Here is a 23,975-nt window from a genome sequence, read left to right on the forward strand (position 1 = left end):
CACGACCACTACCGCCTAGAAGGACAAGGGCAGCGGATGCATGGAATGATCTGGGACCAATGTTCTAGCGAAAAGGGTAAATAGGGTGGTCAACAGGACTTTAAACTAGAAAGTCGGTGGGGAGGGAAGGGTAAAACTCCAAGAAGTATGACTAATGGGAAACAAAGCAGAAGGTTAGCGTGTGGGGGGGGTGGGTTCAACTTCATGGAAAATTATGAAAAAACTGAAAAGAAAGGAGAGCCCAAGAGAGGCTATTAAAGTCTCCAAAACACAAAATAGGACAGTGTGTTTGGAAAGGGTTAGGAATCTAACTTCAAGCACATCAGACAAAGGGACGACAATGAGAAAGGGGACGGGAAATACAGGACTAAAGTTGTTGTATCTGAATGCACACAGTATACGAAATAAGGTAAATGAGCTTGTGGCGCAGATTGAAATTGGCAGCTATGATGTGGTGGGCATCGTGGAGACATGGCTGCAAGGGGACCAGGACTGGGAGCTAAATATCCAAGGATATACATCCTATCGAAAAGATAGGCAGGTTGGCAGAGGGGGTGGGGTTACTTTGTTAGTAAAAAATGAAATTAAATCGATAGCAACAAATGACGTAGGGTCAGATGATGAAGAATCTGTGTGGGTAGAGTTGAGGAACCGCAATGGTAAAAAAACCATAATGGGAGTTATATACAGGCCTCCGAACAGTAGTCAGGATGTGGGGCACAAGATACACCAGGAGATAGAAAAGGCGTGTAAGAAAGGCAAGGTTACAGTGATCATGGGGGATTTCAATGTGGAGGTAGACTGGGAAAATCAGGTTGGTAGTGGATCCCAAGAAAAGGAATTTGTGGAATGTCTACGAGATGGCTTTTTGGAGCAGCTTGTGGTGGAGCCCACTAGGGAACAGGCAATTCTAGATTTAGTGGTGTGTAATGAGGCAGATTTGATAAGGGAGCTTAAGGTGAAGGAACCCTTAGGAGGAAGTGACCATAATATGATAGAATTTACCCTGCAATTTGAGAGGAAAAAGCTGGAATCAGATGTAACGGTATTACAGTTGAATAAAGGTAACTACAGAGGCATGAGGGAGGAGCTGGCCAGAATTGACTGGGGGATGAGCCTAGCAGGAAAGACAGTGGAACAGCAATGGCAGGAGTTTCTGGGAGTAATTTGGGAGACACAGCAAAAGTTCATCCCTAAGAAGAAGAAGCATTCTAAAGGAAGGACGAGGCAACCATGGCTGACAAGGGAAGTCAGGGACAGCATAAAAGCTAAAGAGATAGCATACAATGCGGGGAAGAGCAGTGGGAAACCAGGGGATTGGGAAGCCTACAAAGACCAACAGAGGACAATTTAAAAAAAAATGAGGGAGAAGATTAAATATGAGGGTAAAATAGCCAGTAATATAAAAGAAGATTGCAAGAGTTTTTTTTAGATGTATAAAGGGTAAGAGAGAGGCAAAAGTGGACATTGGGCCACTGGAAAATGACGCTGGAGGAGTAGTAGTGGGGAACAAAGAAATGGCGAAGGAACTGAATAGGTACTTTGCGTCAGTCTTCACGGAGGAAGACACGAGTAACATCCCCAAAATTCAAGAGAGTCAGGGGGCAGAGGTGAGTATGGTGGCCATTATCAAGGAGAAGGTGCTAGGAAAACTGAAAGGTCTGAAGGTGGATAAATCACCTGGACCAGATGGATTACACCCTAGAGTTCTGAAGGAGATAGATGAAGAGATAGTGGAGGCGTTACTGGTGATCTTTCAGGAATCACTCGAGTCAGGAAGGGTCCCAGAGGACTGGAAAATCGCTAATGTAACCCCCCTGTTTAAGAAGGGAGTGAGGCAAAAGACGGGAAATTACAGGCCGATTAGCCTGACCTCGGTCGTTGGTAAAATTTTAGAGTCCATTATTAAGGATGAGATTTCACAATACTTGGAAGTGCATGGTAAAATTGGGCAAAGTCAGCATGGTTTCATCAAGGGGAGGTCATGCCTGACAAATCTGTTAGAATTCTTTGAGGAGGTAATGAGCAGGTTAGACAAAGGAGAGCCAATGGATGTTATCTACTTGGACTTCCAGAAGGCCTTCGACAAGGTGCCGCACAGGAGGCTGCTCAGTAAGATAAGAGCCCATGGTGTTAGAGGCAAGCTACTAGCATGGATAGAAGATTGGCTGTCTGGCAGGAGGCAGAGAGTGGGGATAAGGGGGTCCTTCTCAGGATGGTGGCCGGTGACTAATGGAGTTCCACAGGGGTCAGTGTTGGAACCACAACTTTTCACTTATTACATTAATGATCTAGATGAAGGAACTGAGGGCATCCTGGCTAAGTTTGCAGATGATACAAAGATAGGTGGAGGGACAGGTAGTATTGAGGAGGCAGGGAGGCTGCAGAAGGATTTGCACAGGTTAGGAGAATGGGCAAAGAAGTGGCAGATGGAACACAACATGGGGAAGTATGAGGTCATGTACTTTGGTAGGAAGAATAAAGGCATAGACTATTTTCTAAATGGGGAGGGAATTCAGGAATCTGGAGTGCAAAGGGACTTGGGAGTCCTAGTCCAGGATTCTCTTAAGGTTAACTTGCAGGTTGACGCGGTAGTTAGGAAGGCAAATGCAATGTTGGCATTTATTTTGAGAGGACTAGAATATAAAAGCAGGGATGTGCTGCTGAGGCTTTATAAGGCTCTGGTCAGACCACATTTAGAATATTGTGAGCAATTTTGGGCCCCGTATCTCAGGAAGGATGTGCTGGCCCTGGAGGGGGTCCAGAGGAGGTTCACGAGAACGATCCCTGGAATGAAAGGCTTAACATATGAGGAACGTTTGAGGGCTCTGGGTCTATACTCGATGGAGTTTAGAAGGATGAGGGGTATTCTGATTGAAACTTACAGAAAACTGAAAGGCCTGGATAGAGTGGACGTGGGGAAGATGTTTCCATTAGTAGGAGAGACTAGGACTCGAGGGTACAGCCTCAGAGTAAAGGGAAGACCTTTTAGAACAGAGATGAGGAGAAACTTCTTTAGTCAGAGGTGGTGAATCTATGGAATTCATTGCCATAGAAGGCTGTGGAGGCCAGGTCATTGAGTGTATTTAAGACCGAGCTAGATAGGTCTTGATTGGTAACGGGATCAAAGGTTACGGGGAGAAGGCGGGAGAATGGGGTTGAGAAACTTATCAGCCATGATTGAATGGCGGCGCAGACTTGATGGGTTGAATGGCCTAATTTCTGCTCCTATGTCTTATGGTCTTATGGAAACACCACCACCTGGAGGTTTCCCCCCCAAGTTACACACCATCCTGACTTGGAACTATATCACCGTTCCTTCACTGCCGCTGGGTAAAAATCCTGGAATTCCATCCCTAATAGCACTGTAGGTGTTCCTACAACATATGGATTGCAGTGGTTCAAGAAGACGGCTCACCACCACCTTCTCAAGGGCAATTAGGGATGGGCAATAAATGGTGGCCTAGCCAGCGGTGCTCTCATCCCATGGAAGAATTTTTTAAAAATTTCCACGAGTTATTCCGCAAATGTCTTTACATCTTATTTATGTTCCTCAACCTTAAGGCACAGCACCATGGCTTCTGGTGCAGCAGCTGATTAGAGAGAAAGAACTTTCATTTATCACAGTGCCTTTCACAGTCTCAGGACATCCCAAAGCACTTTGCAGCCAATGAAGTGCTTTCTGTTATAAATGTAGAAAACATGGCAGCCAATTCGTGCACAGCAAGCTCCCACAAACAGCAAGTGATAATGACCAGATAATTTGTTTTTTTTTAAAGTGATGTTGATTGAGGGATAAATATCGGCCCCAGGACATGGGGGAGAATTGCTCCGCTCTTTTTTGAAACAGTGTCCATGGGATCTTTTATACTCACCTGACAGGATGGACGGGTCCTTGATTTACCGTCTCAACTGAAAGACAGCACCTCTTTCAGTGCAGCACTCCCTCAGTACCGCACTGCATTGTCAGCCTAGATTAACATTCCTCCGTTAAATACAGCGATATACTGATCGTGTTACTCGACTTCTAATTCAGAGGAAGAGGCTTTTTAACAACAATATTGTTTCCAAAGGTTCACAAGTTTACTAGTCATTCAGCATTAAATTGAATTACTTGTCCTTGCATATCAATTATATTTCTGCTAATCTGTTCGTTGAAATGATTTTTCACAGATATACAAACTCCATGCAACACAAACGGAGTTCAGAGAGAGGTCAGAAACACAATCAGGCAATAATGCATCACTAATTCCCTGATTTTAATCGCTTCACCATTGGCGGCCATGCCTTCAGTTGCTCTAGAAATTGTACACCAAGTCTCGACCGCTTTCTCCTCCTTTAGGCTGCTCCTCGAAAGCTACCTCTTTAACAAAGCTTTTGGTCACCTTGACCAATTTCTCTTTACGTGGCTCGGTATAAAATATTATTTGATTAGGCTCCTGTGAAGTGCCTTCGTATGGTTTATCACATTAAGGCTGCTGTATAAATGCAAATTGGGGTTGTTAGACTGGATTAAGTGACAGAACCAACAACACAGAAGCAGGCCATTTGGCCCAACTAGTCTTTCTATTCTTCTTTCTCTCTTGCACTCATCTATTTTCCTTTTGGAAGAACCTAAGTTTTTTGCCTCAACCACTTGCTGTGGAAGAGAGTCCCACATTTGGCTGATTGGGGCTTACTAGAATAGTAATTCAGGTTCAACCCAAGCTAATCCATTAGAAGCATGGGTTCAAATCCTACTAATAATTTAAATTCAATTATTGAGTTAGTTTAAGTAATGGTAACCATGAAGCTATCATTGATTATTGTTAAAAACCCACCTAGTTCACTAATGCCCTTTAGGTAAGGAAATCTGCCATCCTCACTAGGGTTTTCAATCCTCCAGCATTGGCCTGGAGTCTCCAGGAATTGAAGATCAACCTCTTCCATGGGCAACCCTGGAGAAAAATCATTGGGACATTAAGAAAGATTTTCTTTGAACATTTCTCTTTGCCAGGTATAAAAATATTGAAAATGGAGAAAATAGCTGTTTGGCTGACAGTCAAACATCATCCAATTGGGTAACGAGTCTTTTTGCTCTCCAAATGGTTTAGGGAGGCAGTGCGTCTCAAGGAGGGATGTGTTGGCCGACTAATGGCTTGAGCATGGGGGCAAGATATGTGGTGAAACCTCCAGGAATACATTTATTCACAGTTGGCAACCCTAATCCTTACCCAGTCTGGCCTACATGTGACTCCAGATTCAAAGTAATGTGATTGACTCTTAATTGCCCTCTGAAATGGCCTAGCAAGCCACTCAGTTCAAGGGCAGTTAGGGATGGGCAACAAATGCTGGTCTTGCCAGTGACACCCATGTCCCATGAAAGAATAACAAGGCAAGCCCCCCCCACCCGCTGCTGGGTTAATACCATTGACGGTAGAATGAAACCCTTAAGTGGGCATTACTTGCCCACTTAAGGGCCTCAATTGGCGGCAGGATGGAAGGGCCACCAACAGGCCTTCTCACCACTGACTTAATCAGGGCGATGACAGGAAGGTGATGGGGACCCCACCCACCAAACGCACCCCGTGGAAGGGCACTAAAATGCGCCCCTAGTCTTGGATTCTCCCACAAGTGGAAGCACTCTCTCCACACATTATTCGAAAGACCTCTATCTCGTCCTCTCAAAGTCTCCTCTTTTCTAAAGAGAAAAGCCTAAACCTGTTTCATCTGCCCCAACAGCTGTAATTACTCAGTTCTAGTTGCATCCGTTTTTGAACATTCTCCACTGCTCCTTCATGGTGTAAAGACCGTGCTCGGTAACTTAAAGTGTGACCTGACCAGGGTCCTGTACAAGTTTAACATCACAGGGAAAAGGAAATGGCGGCACTTCACTGAGCCAGCTCAGTACACAGGATGCAGGATAATGCACAAGGTATAAGGGACACATTACTCTTACCCTTCATCAATCACTGTCAGCTCTCTGCTGGAGTATTGTCTCCATTCCTGGGCACCACACCACAGGAAGGATATCAAGACCTTGGAAAGAAAGCTGAGGTGATTTACCGGAATGATATTCCGGGGCTTGAGAATTCCGGGAATGAGGGGCTTCAGTTTATGTGGAAAACCTGGACAAACTGGGATCGTTTTCCGTAGAACCGAGAAAGTTAAGGCAAGGTTTAATAGAGATGTTCAAATTCATTACGAGGAAATAGGAACATAGGAAACAGGAGCAGGAGTTGACCTTTCGGCGCCTCGAGCCTGCTCCACTGATTCAACTAGATCATGGATGATCTTCGACCTCAACATCATTTTCCTGCCCTATCCCCGCGTCCTTTTAATACCTTTAATATCTGGAAATCTATCGATCTCAGTCTTGACTATGCTCGGTGATTGAGCCTCCACACCCACCTTGGGTAGAGAATTCCAAAGATTCACCACCTTCTGACTGAAGAAATTCCTCCTCTTCTTGGTCCTAAATGGCCTACCCCTTATTCTGGGACTGTGGGCAGAATTGTCCCAGATTTGCGCTAAGTGCGGTGGCGGGCGGGTATAACAACATTTTATCTGCTGGCCGCTTCTCACGCCGCATCGTCCCAAAGCCGCCGCTTTAATGATGCATTCCCTGGAAACACGCCACTTCCATGACAGTCGGGCTCTCGTTCACCCGCCACGCCATCACCTCGCCCACTGCGTCACGCCCTGGGTGTCCAGCAGAGCCATGTCCATGCGAATCAACCCAGCATGCCATGGATGTTCCTCCAAGATGCCGTTGCTGTCGGGCTCCGGCACCTTCCGCTCCTCGGATGTCCCCGATGTGAGCAAGTCCCTGGTAGTAAGTTCCGACTTCTGCACGTCACAGTTGTCAAGACGTGTTCTGCACCGGCATGTTTTCCAGCCGACGTGGGCGGACAATCCAGCGTGGGGGAGGGGGAGGTGGGGTTGGTGGAAATGAGTCCGGCCGGCTGGCCTTATAGTGATATGCTGATATATTACAATGAGGTTCCCGATGTCCAATGGCAGGAAAGGAGGCCTGCCGTTGGCAGGTGGAGTGGACAATCGTGAACTGGTTCCACAACGTTGTGAAACCGATTTTTGACCTTCCCGCCACATTGTCCGCTCACACCACTGAGCATGCCTGACGCCAGCAGGCAGGGAAAATCCCGGCCTGTGTCCCCTGGCCCAAGACTCACAAGCCAGGAGAAACATCCTTCCTGCACCTACCCCTGTTGAGCCCTGTAAGAATTTTGTACACTTCATTGAGATCACCTCTCATTCTTCTAAACTCTAGAGAACACAGGCCCAGTCTCCTCAATCTCTCCTCATAGGACAATCCCACCATCCCAGAAATCAGTCTGGTGAACCTTCGCTGCACCCCCTCCAAGGCAAGTATAAGCTTCCTTAGTAAGGAAACCAAAACTGTACACAAAACTCCAAGTGCAGTTTCACCAAGCTTCTACACAATTGCTACAAGACATCTTTACTCCTGTACTCAAATCCTCTTGTAATAAGAGCAAACATACCATTGCCTTCCTCATTACTTGCTGCACCTGTATGTTAGCTTTCAGTGACTCATGAACAAGGACACCCAGGTCCCTTTGGACATCAACACTTCCCAATGTCTTACCATTTAAGAAATACGTTGCATTTCACTTCACATTTTCCACATTATACTCTATCTGCCAAGTTCTTGCCCACTCACCTAGCCTGCCCAAATCCCCTTGAAGCCTCTTTGCATCCTCCTCACAACTCACATTCCCACCTAGTTATCAGCAAACTTGGAAATATTACATTTGGTCCCCACATCTAAATCACCGGTAGAGATTGTGAATAGCTGGGGCTCAAGCACTTATCCTTGAGGTACTCCACTGGTCACAGCCTGCCAACTTGAGAATGAATCATTTATTCCTCCTTTCTGTTTTCTGTCCGTTAACCCAATTCTCAATCCATGCCGGTATATTACCCCCAAACCAATGTGCTTTAATTTTGCTTACGAACCTCTTGTATGGAACTTTATCAAAAGCCTTCTGAAAATCAAAATACACTGGATCCACTGGTTCTACCTTATCTATTCTGCTAATTACATCCTCAAAATAACTCCAACAGGTTTGTCAAAAGTGGTTTCCCTTTCATAAATCCATGTTGTCTCTGCCTAATCCTGCCAATTATTTTCGAAGTGCCCAGTTATTGCATCCTTCATAATAGATTCTAGCATTTAAAGGGGGAGGCGATGGCATAGTGGTATTGTCACTGGATTATAATCCAGAGACCCAGGTAATGCTTTGGGGACCTGGGTTCGAACCCCACCATGGGCAAATGGTGGAATTTGAATTCAAATTGCAATTACAAGTCTAATAATGACCATGAAACCATTGTCGATTCTTGTAAAGACCCATCTGGTTCACTAATGCCCTTTAGGGAAGGTAATCTGCTGTCCTTACCAGGTCTGGCCTACATATGACTCCAGACCGCACAGTAATATGGTTGACTCTGAAATGGCCTAGCAAGCCACTCAGTTGTTACAAAGTCACAAAAAAGGAATGAAACCATACAGACTACCTGACATCGACCTAGGCACTGGAAATGACAATGGCAATGTCAGCCTTACTGACCCTGCAAATTCCTCCTTACTAACATCTGGGGGCTAGTGCCAAAATTGGGAGAGCTGTCTCACAGGCTAGTCAAGCAACAGTCTGACATTGTCATCCTCACAGAATCATACCTTACAGATAATGTCCCAGATATCACCATCCCTGGGTTTGTCCTGTCCCACCAGCAGGGTAGAGGTAGCAGCACAGTGGTATACAGTTGGGAGGGAGTTGCCCTAGAAGTCTTCAGCATTGACTCTGGACCCCATGAAGTCTCATGGTATCAGGTCAAACATGGGCAAGAAAACCTGCTGCTGATTATCACATACTGTCCCACCTCAGCTGAAGAATCAGTGCTCCTCTATGTTGAGCATCAGTTGGAGGAAACAATGAGGGTGGCAAGGGTGCAGAATGTACTCTGGGTGGGGGGATGTCAACATCCATCACCAAGAGTGGCTCGGTAGCACCACTACTGACTGAGCTGGCCGAGTCCTTAAGGCGATAACTGCTAGACTGGGCCTGTGGCAGGTGGTGAGGGAACCAACAAGAGGCAAAAACATACTTTATCTCATCCTCACCAACCTGCCTGTCGCCGATGCATCTGTCCATGAACAGTATCGGTAGGAGTGACCACCGCACAGTCATTGTGGAGATGAAGTCCCATCTTCACATTGAGGATACCCTCCATCATGTTTTGTGGCATTACCACCGTGCTAATTGGGACAGATTTCAAACATATGTAGCAACTCAAGACTGGGCATCCATGAGCTGCTGTGGGCCATCAGCAGCAGCAGAATTGTACTCGGACACAATCTGTAACCTCATGGCCCAGCATATCCCCCACTCTACCATTACCATCAAGCCAGGGGATCAACCCTGGTTCAATGAAGAGTACAGGAGGGCATGCCAGGAGCAGCACCAGGCATACCTAAAAATGAGGTGTAAACCTGGTGAAGCTATAACACAGGACTATTTGCATGCCGAACCGCAGAAGCAGCAAGCAATAGAGCTAAGCGATTCCACAACCAAGCTCTGCAGTCCTGCCTCATCCAGTGGACAATTCAACAACTCACTGGAGGAGGAGGAGTCTCCACAAATATCCTCATTCTCAATAATGGGACAGCCCAGTACACCAGTGCAAAAGATAAGGCTGAAGCATTTGCAACAATCTTCAGCCAGAAGTGCCGAATGGATGATCCATCTCAGACTCCTCTGGGGGTCCCCAGCATCACAGATGCCAGTCTTCAGCCAATTCGATTCACTCTGCCTGATATCAAGAAATTGCTGATGGCACTGGATATTGCAAAGGCTATGTGCCCTGACAATACTCTGACAATGGTAATGAAGACTTGTGCTCTAGAACTTGCCGCGCCTCTTGCCAAGCTGTTCCAGTACAGCTACAACACTGGCATCTACCCGGCTATGTGGAAAATTGCCCAGGTATGTCCTATACACAAAAAGCAGGACAAATACAACCCGGCCAATTACCGCCCCATCAGTCTACTCTCCATCATCAGTAAAGTGATGGAAGGGGTCATCAAAAGTGCTATCAAGTGGCACCTGTTCAGCAATAACCTGTTCACTGACACTCAATTTGGATTCTGCCAGAATCACTCAGCTCCTGACCTCATTATAGCCTTAGTTCAAACATGGACAAAAGAGCCGAACTCCAGAGGTGAGGTGAGAGTGACCGCCCTTGACATCATGGTAGCATTTGACAGAGTCTGGCATCAAGGAGCTCTAGCAAAACTGGAGCCAATGGGAATCAGGGAGAAAACCCTCCGCTGGTTGGAGTCATACCTAGCACAAAGGAAGATGGTTGTGGTTGTTGGAGGTCAATCATCTCAGCTCCAGGGCATCACTGCAGGAGTTCCTCAGGGTAGTGTCCTCGGCCCAATCATCCTCAGCTGCTTCATCAATACAAATCTTCCACCATAAGGTCAGAAGTGGGGATGTTTGCTGATGATTGCACAATGTCAGCACCATTCGTGACTCCTCAATCATCAGCCAACATCCCCACTTCTGACCTTATGGTGGAAGATGGTTACTGATGAAGCAGCTGACGATGGTTGGGCTAAGGACACTACCCTGAGGAACTCCTGCAGTGATGCCCTGGAACTGAGATGATTGACCTCCTCAGATACTGAAGCAGTCCATGTCCAAATGCAGCAAGACCTGGACAATATCCAGGCTTGGGCTGACAAGCGGCAAGTAACATTCGACCAACACAAGTGCCAGGCAATGACCATCTCCAACAAGAGAGAATCTAAACATCACCCCTTGACTTTCAATGGCATTACCATCGCTGAGTACCCTACTGTCAACATCCTGGGAGTTACCATTGACCAGAAACTGAACTGGGCTAGCCATATAAATACTGTGGCTACAAGAGCAGGGCAGAGGCCAGGAATCCTGTGATGAGTAACTCACCTTCTGACTCCACAAAGCCTGTCCACCATCTTGGAGACACAAGTCAGGAACGTGATGGAATACTCACCTCTTGCCTGGATGAGTGCAGCTCCAACAACTCTCAAGAAGCTTGACACCATCCAGGACCAAGCAGCCCACATGATTGGCACCCCATCCACAAACATTCACTCCCTCTATCGCTGACGCACAGTGGCAGCAGTGTGTACCATTTACAAGATGCACTGCAGGATCCCAACAAGGTAGCACCTTCCAAACCCACAACCACTACCATCTAGAAGGACAATGGCAACAGACCCATGGGAACACCACCAAGTTCCCCTCCAAGTCACACACCATCCTGACTTGGAAATATATCACCATTCCTTCACTGTTGTGTCAAAATCCTGGAACTCCCTCCCTAACAGCACTGTGGGTGTACCTACACCACAGGGGCTGCAGTGGTTTAAGACGGCAGATCACCACTACCTTCTCACAGGCAATTAGGAATGGGCAATAAATGCTGACCTAGCCACCGACGCCCACATCCTATGAATGAATAAAATTTTCCCTACTACTGATATCAAGCTAACAGGTCTGTAGTTCCACATTTTCTCTCTCCCGCCTTTCTTAAATAGTGGGGCTATATTTGCAACCTTGCAATCTGCAGGAACTGTTTCTGAATCTGTAGAATTTTGGAAGATGACCACCAACGCATCCACTATCTCTACAGCCACCTCTTTCAACACTCTGGAATGTAGATCATCAGGTCTAGAGGATTTATCAACTTTCAGTCCCGTGAGTTTCTGGGAGAAACTGCTTTCACTGGTAGAAAGCTTGGTAACCAGAGGCCACAGGTTTAAGATAATTGGCCAAAGAACCAGAGAGGGAGATGGGGTGATTTATTTTGCCGTACAGTGAGTTGTTATGATCTGGAATGTGCTGCCAGAAAGGCCGGTGGAAGCAGATTCAATAATAACTTTCAAAAGGAAACGGGATAAATACTTGAAAAGGAAAAAAAAAATATAATTGCAGGGGTCTTTTAAGGTGCAAGGGAGTGTGACTAATTGGATAGTTGCTTCAAAGAGTTGGTACTGGTTTGATGGGCTGAATAGCCTCCTTCCATGCTGTATGACTGTATAATCAGCAGCAGTCTGTAGTCTAAACTGAACTAAAACACAACTGAGCTGAAATAAACTAATGTCCGGGTGAAATGAAGGTCGGAATGAATCTGCGACCAACATAATCCAGACATCTGTTTGTACTTTTTAAAACTTGGCTTCCCTCCACAGTGCTACTCAGGAGGTCCCAGTGACTCACCACACCCAGTAAAGCTCACAGCAGCGATCACTTACCCAGCAACCTGCTTCGGAGTTGCGAACTGCGGCGAAATTTGCCAGTCGCTCCACCACCATGAAAGGACACCACACCACAAGTGAAAGATACGGCCGGGGAATCCTCTCCCTATGTCCACTCACACACTGCAACAGGAGCCCAACGCAACCATCACTCTTTTGCATGAACAAACACCTCGATACAGTCCTTTCGCTGGAAGCTCCCCCGTGTCCTGCCGCTTCAGAGAGACGTGAAATGGCGATGAGCGATTGCAAGACCCCCTTTCTTTGAGCTGGCCAACCATCAGACCCACACTCCATTCTAATATTCACCCAACTATGACACAAAGGAAAAGGCAATGGTTAACGATCTCGTCCCGACTGGACTAAAATAGTTAAAAAAAAATTGCACTCTAACATGATATGCACAAATTTTACTTAAAAGAGAAAGGCTTGCATTTATGTAGCACCTTTCAGAACGTCAGGACATCCCAAAGCGCTTTACAGCCAATAAAGTACTTTTGATGAGTCGTCACTTCGGAAGCACAGCCGCCAATTTGTGCACATCATGTTTACAAAAACATGAGAACGGCCAGATGACCTTTTTTTGTGATTTTAGATACCGGTGGCACCTCAGCAATGTGTGGAACGTTGAACTGCTCAGTAGTAAGAATCGAAATGTTATCCGGGGATATGGATCTACTTGTTTCGGGTTCAGCAATGACAACCCACTGAATTCACTAAAAAGTGGCGATTCCATGCAAAATAGCCACTTAATTGGTACAGATCTTCCCTTGCTACAGGGCAAGCCTCCAATGAAAAAGGCACAAATGAAACTGGACATGGAGCGTGGTGAAGCAATTGGTTCTGGAAAGACAATGGACCTGCAGCTTTACCCAATCTTGACATTATTGCGTCCCTTTAACAGAACCTGACACTTCTAAACAGAATGTTAAAGAAGTGTTCATTTATACCTCCTGGTCTTCACTTTGCATGTTTTGGTTTGGGTTCTTCAACCTGCTTGCGTGAAAAAGCCCAGCTGACGCAAACCACGGATCCCCTGTAGAGAATACCATGTTGAGAAAGGCTCTCTTAATAATGGTAAGCTGCCTCAAAATTCTTATGAAAAGCCTATGGGGGCAGCTGCAAGCACAATGAATTGCTGCAAGCGACACTCATTCACCGCCAATCCTGAAATAAGGCGAAATATCATGTTATTCTCAGAGAGGATAAGGTCACTTCATATCAGCGGAGAACTGAAAATGGGGAGAGTACAATGTCACTTGATACCAGGAGACAATATAATGTCACGAAACTATCACGTTTTTCATAACATTATTGTGGGTGTAAGTGTGGATGGTTCTGTCTGTGTGACTGATTTAATTAGACTAGAGATGCTTAGGCTACAAGATTGTAATTATCAAAAGAATTAGGTTTAAATAGACTTTTGGAATGGAGATGGATAAACTAGGATGAGGGTTCCACAGATAGGGCGTGAATGAAATTTGCATTTTTAGATAAGTGAAGGGGTTGTTCGATTTTCAAAGGGATGGTGTAATGTTTACAACTACAAGATAAGTGAGGCAAAGCAATATGTTTATTTTTTCCAAAAGTGCTGACCATAATGATGACATGAAAGATTTCTGTATTACGGGAAAAATAAATTTCCAAAGGCCCGTAGAACAATGGAATTTACAGATTAAAGAGAGAAAAAACTTATATAAAGAGGGATGGAAGGCTATGTAGGGGGTGTGGCCTTGGGAGATCAAAAGGCACACTGTGTGAAGCAGTCGTTGGGAAAAAGCCTCCAGCGCTTGAGCAGAAGTCTGCTGTGTCCAGCAACTAAAGTTGTGTTACAAGCCTTTGGAATTCAAGTGCATGCTGTGGTAACCTTGCTGGCTTGATTTTATAATTTCAAATCTACTTTGGACTGTTGCCTCAAAGTGGGTGTGTAGCTGGGAGCCGGTTTAACTAAGCATTTTGGGGAAACTGTTAAGACTAAATAACTATGTAACTGTAATCTTGCGTGTGTTTATTGGTTCATTTTTTTCCTTTTGTTAATAAATGTTTTAACTTAATTTTAAAATCTCTAGAGGTGTTAGTGGGCTCAATTCTTCTGAATTCAATGCGTAAACCTCCTCGTAATAAATACAAATTTCAAAACCGTTGTGATCGCGTGGCCAAGTTTCCCCTTTGGATTTGGTCCATCTGGCACATATCACCCGCCTCGTCATAACAGTTTGAAGTCTTTTCTTTTGTTAATAAATGTTTTCATTTGATTTTTTTTAACGACTGAAGGTGTTAGTGGACTCGTTACTCATGAATTTAGTGCACAAACCTTCTCGTAATAAATACAAATCGCAAAACTCACATACCACCTGCCACATCATAACAATAACATCACTTTATAACAGAGAGAATAAAAAAATATATATATTTTACCAAGAGAAAATTTACTGTCACCTTACACCAGGAAGAATGTAACTTCTCTTCAGAACTCTGAAGAAGAGTGCTATTTGACTCAAAATGTTAACTCTGTTTCTCTCTCCATAGATGCTGCCAGATTTGTTGAGTATTTCCAGCACTTTCTGTCTTTATTTCCAATTCCCAGCATCCACAATATTTTGCTTTTAGAATATAACTTCACTTTATACCTGGGAAAAATATAATGACACTTTATGCAGGGAAGGAATACAATATGGGGATGGTAGCAAACTTATAATCTTTCCAAACTAGTAGCCTCAAGAGCTGGAGTTATGCTCTGAAAATATGAGTTCAGATCCCACTGTGGTAACTGGAGAAATTTAAAATCCGTTGATTAATAAATCTGGAATAAAATGCTAGTCCCATTAATAATAATCACGAAACCACTGCATTGTTGTAAAAACCAATCTAGTTCACTAATGTCATGTTGGGAAGGAAATCTGCCATCCTTACCTGGTCTGGCCTACGTGTGACCCACTCCAGTTTGGTTGAATCTTCACTGCCCTCAGAAATGGCCGAGCAGAACACTCAGTTACAGGCAGCTCACCACCACCACCACCTCTTCAAGGGCAATTAGGGATGGGCAATAAATGCTGGCCTTGCCAGCAACAGCCACATCCCAGGAACGAATATTAAAAAAAAAACTTTATACCCAGAGAGAACATAATGTCACCTTATACCAGGGAGAGCATAACTTCACTTTACATATGGAGAGAATATACCATCGCTTTATGTCGGGACAGAATATAAAATAATTTTACACACAGAGAATACCACATCACTTTATACAGCGTGGGAGTATAATAGGTACCGTAGCGTGGTGGTAATGTTACAGGAGTGAATATAACGCCAGCATATACGAGGAGAATATAACTTTAAAAAGTGAGAAAAGAAACATCACTTCATACCGGGAGAGAATATGACATCAAATTATACCGGGTAAGAATCTAGCGAGGGGACGGTAACATAGCTGTAATGTTACTGGGCTAAAACCCAGAGGCCTGGAGCATTGCTCCAGAGGCATAAGTTCAAATCACTCCATAGCAGCTGGAGGAATTTAAAATCAATTAATTAAAAAATCAGGGATTAATCATTTTGTGATTAAAAATGATCATGAAGCTACCGGGTTGTTGTATAAGCCTTTCTGGTTCACCAATGTCATCAGCTAAAGGAAATCCAGTGTAGCCTACATTCAAACCCAGGCCCACTCCAATGTGGTTGGCTTTTAGCTACCCTCTGAAATGGTCGAGCAAACCAGTTAGTTGTGTGAGGCTCACCCATGCTTACGGACAATTGGGGATGACCAATTAATGCAGGCCGAGCCAGTGACGCTCACATTCCAGGAATGGATACAAAATCTAAACTTCATACTAGTGGAGAATGTAATATCATTTTCCATGGGAGAGAAATACAAACATATGAACATAGGGATTAGAAGTAAGAGCAGGTCATTCAGCCCCTCAAGCCTATTCCGCCATTCAATAAGATCATGGCTGATCTGACTGTGGTCTCAATTCCACTTTCCTGCCTACAACTATATCCTTTGACTCTCTTATTCAAGAATCTATCTACCTCTGCCTTAAAAATATCCAATGACCCTCCCTCTACTGCTCGCTGGGGAAGAGGGTTCCACAGCCCCACTATCCTGAGAAAAATTCTCTCATCTTCATCTTAAATGGGAGACTCCTTATTTTTAAACTGTGTCCCCTAGTTCTCGTCACTCCCTCAAGGGGAAACATCCTCTCAGCAGCCACCCTGTCAAGTCCCCGCAGGATCTTATATGTTTCAATAAAATCACCTCTCATTCTTCTAAACTCCAATGGATCCAGGCCCAACCTGTCCAACATTTCCTCAAAAGATAACCCCCTCATCCCTGGAATCAGTCGAGTGAACCTTCTCTGAACTGCTTCTAATGTAATTATGGCCTTTCTTAAATAAGGAGACCAAAACTGTGCACGGTACTTTAGACGTGGTCTCACCAATGGCTTGCACAACCATATCAAAACATCCCCAGTTCTATATTCCACTTCCTTTGCAATAAATGACAATATTTCATTTGCCTTCCTAATCATTTGCTGTACCTGCATGCTAACCTTTTGTGATTCATGTACCAGGACACCCAGGTCCCTCTGGATCTCAGAGTTCTGAAATTGCTCTCCATTTAGATAATATGCTGCTTTTCTATTCTTCCTGCCAAAGTGGACAAGTTCCCACATTATACTCCATCTGCCAAATTTTTGCCCATTCATTTAACTATCCAAATCCCTTTTTCGGACTCCTTATGTCCTCTTAACACCTTACTCTCCTACCCATATTTGTGTCATCGGCAAATTTAGCAACCATACATTTTGTCCCTTCATCCAAATCATTGATATAAATTGTAAATAGTTGAAACCCTAGCACTGATCCCTGTGGCACTCCACTCGTCACATCTTACCAACCCGAAAATGACCCATTGTGCCTGTGCTCTGTTTCCTGTTAGCTAACCAATCCTCTATCCATGCTAATATGTTTTTCTCCGATATCATGACCTCTTATTTTGTGTAGTAATCTTTAATGCGACAATTGTCAAATGCCTTCTGGAAATCTAAGTACACCACATCCACAGGTTCCCCTTTCTCTACATGGTTTGTTACTTCCCCAAAGAACTCTAATAAATTAGTCAAACATGATCCTCCTTTCACTAAACCATGTTGACTCTGCCTGGCTACACTGAGATTTTCTAAGTGCCCCGCTATAACTTCCTTAATAATAGATTCCAGCAGCAATTTCCCCTAGGACAGATGTTAAGCTAATTGGCCTGTAAGTTCCTGCTTGCCATCTCCCTCCTTTCTTGAATAGAGGAGTCACATTCGCTATTTTCTAATCTGATGGGACCTTTCCAGAATCCAGGGAATTTTGGAAAATTAAAACCAATGCATCAACTATCTCAGCAGCCAGTTCTTTTAAAATGAAGTCCATCAGGACTTGGGGACTTGTCAGCTTTTATTTCTAATAATTTTCTCAGTCCCTTTCCCTGGTGATTGTAATTGTTTTCAGTTCCTCCCTCGCTTACGCCTCTTGACTCACAATTATTTCTGTGATGTTTTGCCAGACGCAAAATATCTGTTCAATTCATCCACCGTTTTCTTATTTTCCATTATTAATTCCCCAGACTCACTCTGTAGAGGATCAAAGATCACTTTACCTATTCTTTCCCTTTTAAATAATCATTGAAACTCTTATTATCTGTTTTTATATTTCTAGCTAGCTTTGTCTCATACCCTAATTTCTCCCTCCTTATTAATCTTTTCGTCATTTTTTGCTGTTCTTTACATTCTGTCCAGATTTTTGACCTGCCACTCATCTTTGCGGAATTGTACGCTTTTTCTTTCAAATTGATATTATTTTTAACTTTCTTTATTAGGCAGGGATGGTGCACCCTATCCCCTATCACTGGAATGTATCTTTGCTGAGTGTTATGAATTGTCTCCTTAAATGTCTGCATTGTATCTCTACTGACCTACCCCCTAACCTAATTCCCCCGTTCACTTTAGCCAGCTCTGTCCTCGTGCCGTCATAATTGCCCTTAGACCCACTTTTTCTCTCTCAAATTGAATGCAAAATTCAATCTTGTTATGATCACTGCTACCTAGTGGTGTCTTCACTATGAGGTCATTAATTAATCCTGTCTCATTGCACATTACCAGATCTAGTGTAGCCTGCTCTCTCTCATCACCCTGGAATGTGTTGCTCTTAGACACTACACCAGAAACGCGCTCTAAACTCATTTTACAAACTACCTTTGCCAATCTGATTTGTCTAATCTATATGTAGGTTAAAATCACTCATGATTATCCCCACTTCTTACTTGTACTATTTCTGATCTCGACCCAAACTGATTCTACATCTTGATCTCCAGAACCAAGGTCTCCACTCCAATCTACTCATGTCATCCCACATAAGAATATAAGAAATAGGAGCAGGAGAAGGCCACACGGCCCATCGAGTCTGCTCCACTATTCAATACGATCATGGCTAATCTTGGGCTTCAACTCCATTTTCCCATCCACTCCCCAGTTCTGTTAATTCCCTGAGAGTCTGAAAATCTGTCTATCCCAAGCCTTAAATGTATTCAATGATGGAGCATCCACAACCCTATGGGGTAGAGAGTTCCAAAGACTCATGACCCTTTGAGTGAAGTAATTTCTCCTCATCTCAGTCATAAATGATTGGCCCCTGATGCTGAGGCTGTGCCCACTTGTTTTAGATTCCGCCAACCAGTGGAAACAATCTCTCAACGTCCACCCTATCAAGCCCCTTCACAGTTTTGTAGGGTTCAATGAGGTTGCTTCTCATTCTTCTGAACCCCAGAGAATATAATCCCAATTTACTCAGGCTCTCATCATAGGACAACCCCCTCATTCCAGGGACCAATTTAGTGAACCATCGCTGTACCGCCTCCAATGCAAATATATCCTTTCTTAAATGTGGAGACCAAAGCCGCACACAGTATCCCAGATGCAGTCTCACCAGAACACTGCACAACTATAGCAAGGCTTCTTTATTCCTGTAATCCAATCTCCTTGCAATAAAGGCCAACATGCCATTTGCCTTTCAAATTACTTGCTGCACCTGCCTGCTAACTTTATGCGTTCCTTGCGCGAGCACACCCAAGTCTCTTTGAATATCAACACTTACAAGTTTCTCACCTTTTAAAAAATAGTCTGTTTTTTTTATTCTTACAACCAAAGCAAATAACTTCACATTTCCCTATATTATACTCGATCTGTCATCTTGTTGCCCGTCCACCTAACCTGTCTATACCTCTTTGCAGCCCCTCTCTGTCTTCCCCACAGCTTACCATTCCACCAAGCTTGCTATCATCAGCAAACTTAGAAACATTACTTCCTGTCTCTTCATCTAAGTCACATTCTAAGGCATTTTTAATTAACAGAGCTACCTCTTCACCTTTTCCCAGCTTCCTGTCTTTCCGAAATGTCATGTAGCCTTGAATATTCAGGTCCCACCCAATGTCACCAGGTAGCCATGTCTCTGTAATGGCTATCAGCTCATACATACTTAAGACCATAAGATGTAGGAGCAGAAGTAAGCCATTCGGTCCATCGAGTCTGCTCCGCCATTCAATGAGATTATGGTTGATCTGATAATCCTCAACTCCACTTTCCTGCCTTTTGCCCATAACCCTTGATTCCCTTACTGATTAAAAATCTGTCTATGTCCACCTTGAATATACTTAACGACCCAGCCCCTACAGCCCTCTGCGGTAAAGAATTCCACAGATTAACTGCCCTCTGAGAGAAGAAATTCCTCCTCATCTCTTTTTTAAATGGGTTTCTACTTGAGCTCTCAATTCATGCATTTTGTTACAAATGCTAAATGCATTAACATGCAGAGCTGTTAGTTCTGTCCTTTTACTATTTTCACAATCTCCAGCCTCATTGACTGTCTCACTCTTAACGTTATGCGCTCTGTACCTTGCAGTCACATTCTGATTATCATTTCCCTCGTTCCTACCTTTTTCCTTGCCTTGTCTTCCCTCTTTAATTTATCACATCTTCTCACACTTAACTCCTTGTCCCCACTTTTAGTTTGAAGCACTCTTGCCCACCTTAGTCATATGACTCGGCAGAACACTGATCTAAGCATAGTTCAGGTGAAGACCGACCCATTGGTTTAGCATCCACTTTCCACAGTACTCCTGTCACTTAATACTCCGAAATAATATATCATCAATGTACCAATCAATACACGGACAGAATATAACATCTCTCAACACGTGGAGAGAATATAACATTGCTGTATGCCAGGGCAGAATATAACATAACCCTATAGCAGGAGAGAATAAAACATAACTCTTTACGCAGAGAGAATATAACATCACTCTATGCCAGGAGAGAATATAATATCACTCTACATCCAAAGAAAATATAACATCACTCTATACTAGGAGAGGATATAGCAACACTCGATTATGGGAGAGAATATAGCATCACTCAATACCCAAAGAGAATACAGCATTGCTGTATACCAGGAGAGGATTTAACATCACTCTATACCCGGAGACAATATAACATTATGCTACACCGGGACAGAATATAATGTCATTCTACACTCAGAGAAAATATAACATCATTCTAGACCAGATAGAAAGTAACATCACTCTAGGCCCAGAGAGAACATAGCATCACTCCACACCCGCAGAGAACATAACATCACTCCACACCCAGAGAGAATGTAACATCGCCCTAAAGCAGGAGAGAAAATAACATCTATAAAAGGACAGAATATAACATCACTCTATTCCTGGAGAGAATATAACAACAATCTACACCTGGTGAGTATATAACATCACTCTATATTTGGAGTGAATATAACATCACTCTATACCAGAGGTTAATATAACATCGTTCTATATTCTGAGAGAATATAACATCACTCTATACCAGGAGAGAATATAACATCGCTCTATACCAGGAGAGAATATAACATCACTCTATACCAGGAGAGAATATAACATCGCTCTATACCAGGAGAGAATATAGCATCACCCTATACCAGGAGAGAATATAACATCACTCTATACCAGGAGAGAATATAACATCACTCTATAGCTGGACAGAATGTAACATCACTACGCCCAGAGAGAGTGTACCATCACTCTATACTCGACACTTGGCAAGAATATAACATCACTCTACACCCGGACAGAATGGAACATCAGTTTATACCCGGAGAGAATGTAACATCACTCTATGCCATGACAGAATATAACATCTTCTGTTCGAGGACAGAATATGACATCACTCTTTACCGAGGGTTAATATAACATAATTCTATACTGTCAGAGAATATAACATCACTCTATACCAGGAGAGAATATAACATCACTCTATACCCCGAGGGAATATAACATCATTCTATACCAGGGCTTAATATAACATCACTCTTTACTCGGTGAGAATATAACATCACTCTATACCAGAAGACAATATAACGTCACTCAATACAAGGATAGAATATAACATCAATCTATGCCCGGAGAAAATATAACATCACTTAATGCCAGATCAGAATATGACTTCACTCTTTACAGGAGGGAATATAACATCACTCTATACCAGGAGAGAATATAACATAATTCTATGTCAGGAGAGAATATAACATCACTTGATACCCTGACAGAATATAACATCACTCCATGCCCGGAAAGAATACAGCATCAATTAACTCCAGGTCAGGATATAACATCACACTATACCCAGACAGAATGTAACATCACTCTGTGCCTGGAGAGAATGTAACATCACTCTATACCAGGAGAGAATATAACATCACTCTATATTCGGAGAGAATATAACATCGCTCTATCACAGGGGTTAATATAACATCACTCTATACTCTGAGAGAATATAATATCACTCAATACCAGGAGAGAATATAACATCACTCTATACCAGGAGAGAATATAACATCACTCTATACACAGAGAGAATATAACATCACTCTATACCAGGACAGAATATAACATCACTCTATACCAGGACAGAATATAACATCACTCTATACCCGGAGAGAATATAACATCACTCTATACCAGGACAGAATATAACATCACTCTATACCAGGAGAGAATATAACATCACTCTATACCAGGAGAGTATATAACATCACTCTATACCAGGACAGAATATAACATCACTCTATACCAGGAGAGAATATAACATCACTCTATACCAGGAGAGAATATAACATCACCCTATACCAGGAGAGAATATAACATCACCCTATACCAGGAGAGAATATAACATCACTCTATACCAGGACAGAATATAACATCACTCTATACCAGGAGAGAATATAACATCACTCTATACCAGGACAGAATATAACATCACTCTATACCCGGAGAGAATATAACATCACTCTATACCAGGACAGAATATAACATCACTCTATACCAGGACAGAATATAACATCACTCTATACCAGGAGAGAATATAACATCACTCTATACCAGGAGAGAATATAACATCACTCTATACCAGGACAGAATATAACATCACTCTATACCCGGAGAGAATATAACATCACTCTATACCAGGAGAGAATATAACAGCATCCTATACCCGGAGAGAATATAACATCACCCTATACCAGGAGAGAATATAACATCACTCTACACCAGGAGAGAATATAACACCACTCTATACCAGGACAGAATATAACATCACTCTATACCCGGAGAGAATATAACATCACTCTATACCAGGACAGAATATAACATCACTCTATACCAGGACAGAATATAACATCACTCTATACCAGGAGAGAATATAACATCACCCTATACCAGGAGAGAATATAACATCACTCTATACCAGGAGAGAATATAACATCACTCTATACCAGGACAGAATATAACATCACCCTACACCCGGAGAGAATATAACATCACTCTATACCAGGAGAGAATATAACATCACTCTATACCCGGAGAGAATATAACATCACTCTATACCCGGAGAGAATATAACATCACTCTATACCAGGACAGAATATAACATCACTCTATACCAGGAGAGAATATAACATCACTCTATACCAGGAGAGAATATAACATCACTCTATACCAGGAGAGAATATAACATCACTCTATACCAGGACAGAATATAACATCACTCTATACCAGGAGAGAATATAACATCACTCTATACCAGGAGAGAATGTAACATCACTCTATACCATGAGAGAAAATAACATCTTCTATACGAGGACAGAATATGACATCACTCTATACCAGGAGAGAACATAACATCACCCTATACCCGGAGAGAATATAACATCACTCTATACCCGGAGAGAATATAACATCACCCTATGCCCGGAGAGAATATAACATCACCCTATACCCAGACAGAATGTAACATCACTCTATACCCAGACAGAATGTAACATCACTATACCAGGGGTTAATATAACATCACCCTATACCAGGAGAGAATATAACATCACTCTATACCAGGACAGAATATAACATCACTCTATACCAGGAGAGAATATAACATCACTCTATACCAGGAGAGTATATAACATCACTCTATACCAGGACAGAATATAACATCACTCTATACCAGGAGAGAATATAACATCACTCTATACCAGGAGAGAATATAACATCACC

General features: G+C 43.2%; 1 protein-coding gene and 1 long non-coding RNA gene across 3 annotated transcripts in view; both read right to left on the bottom strand.

Moving 5' to 3' along the window:
- LOC144686840 (uncharacterized) overlaps positions 1-14,904 on the bottom strand; it is an 89,066-nt gene extending 74,162 nt beyond the window's left edge. The window contains exons 1-2 of one of the 2 annotated variants that reach the window (XR_013578010.1): positions 14,771-14,904; positions 12,329-12,644 (exon numbers count right to left, since the gene is read on the bottom strand). This is a non-coding gene — a long non-coding RNA (uncharacterized LOC144686840). Of the gene's footprint in view, positions 1-12,328; positions 12,645-13,281; positions 13,368-14,770 lie in introns of those variants that run through there. The other variant, XR_013578011.1, reaches the window with a different exon arrangement.
- Positions 1-23,975, bottom strand: part of adcy5 (adenylate cyclase 5) — a 360,956-nt gene that overhangs the window by 262,552 nt on the left and 74,429 nt on the right. The gene's annotated exons all lie outside the window — the stretch shown is intronic.

The sequence above is a fragment of the Cetorhinus maximus genome, chromosome 11 (genome assembly GCF_964194155.1).
Source record: "Cetorhinus maximus chromosome 11, sCetMax3.hap1.1, whole genome shotgun sequence".
NCBI classification, from domain to species: domain Eukaryota; kingdom Metazoa; phylum Chordata; class Chondrichthyes; order Lamniformes; family Cetorhinidae; genus Cetorhinus; species Cetorhinus maximus.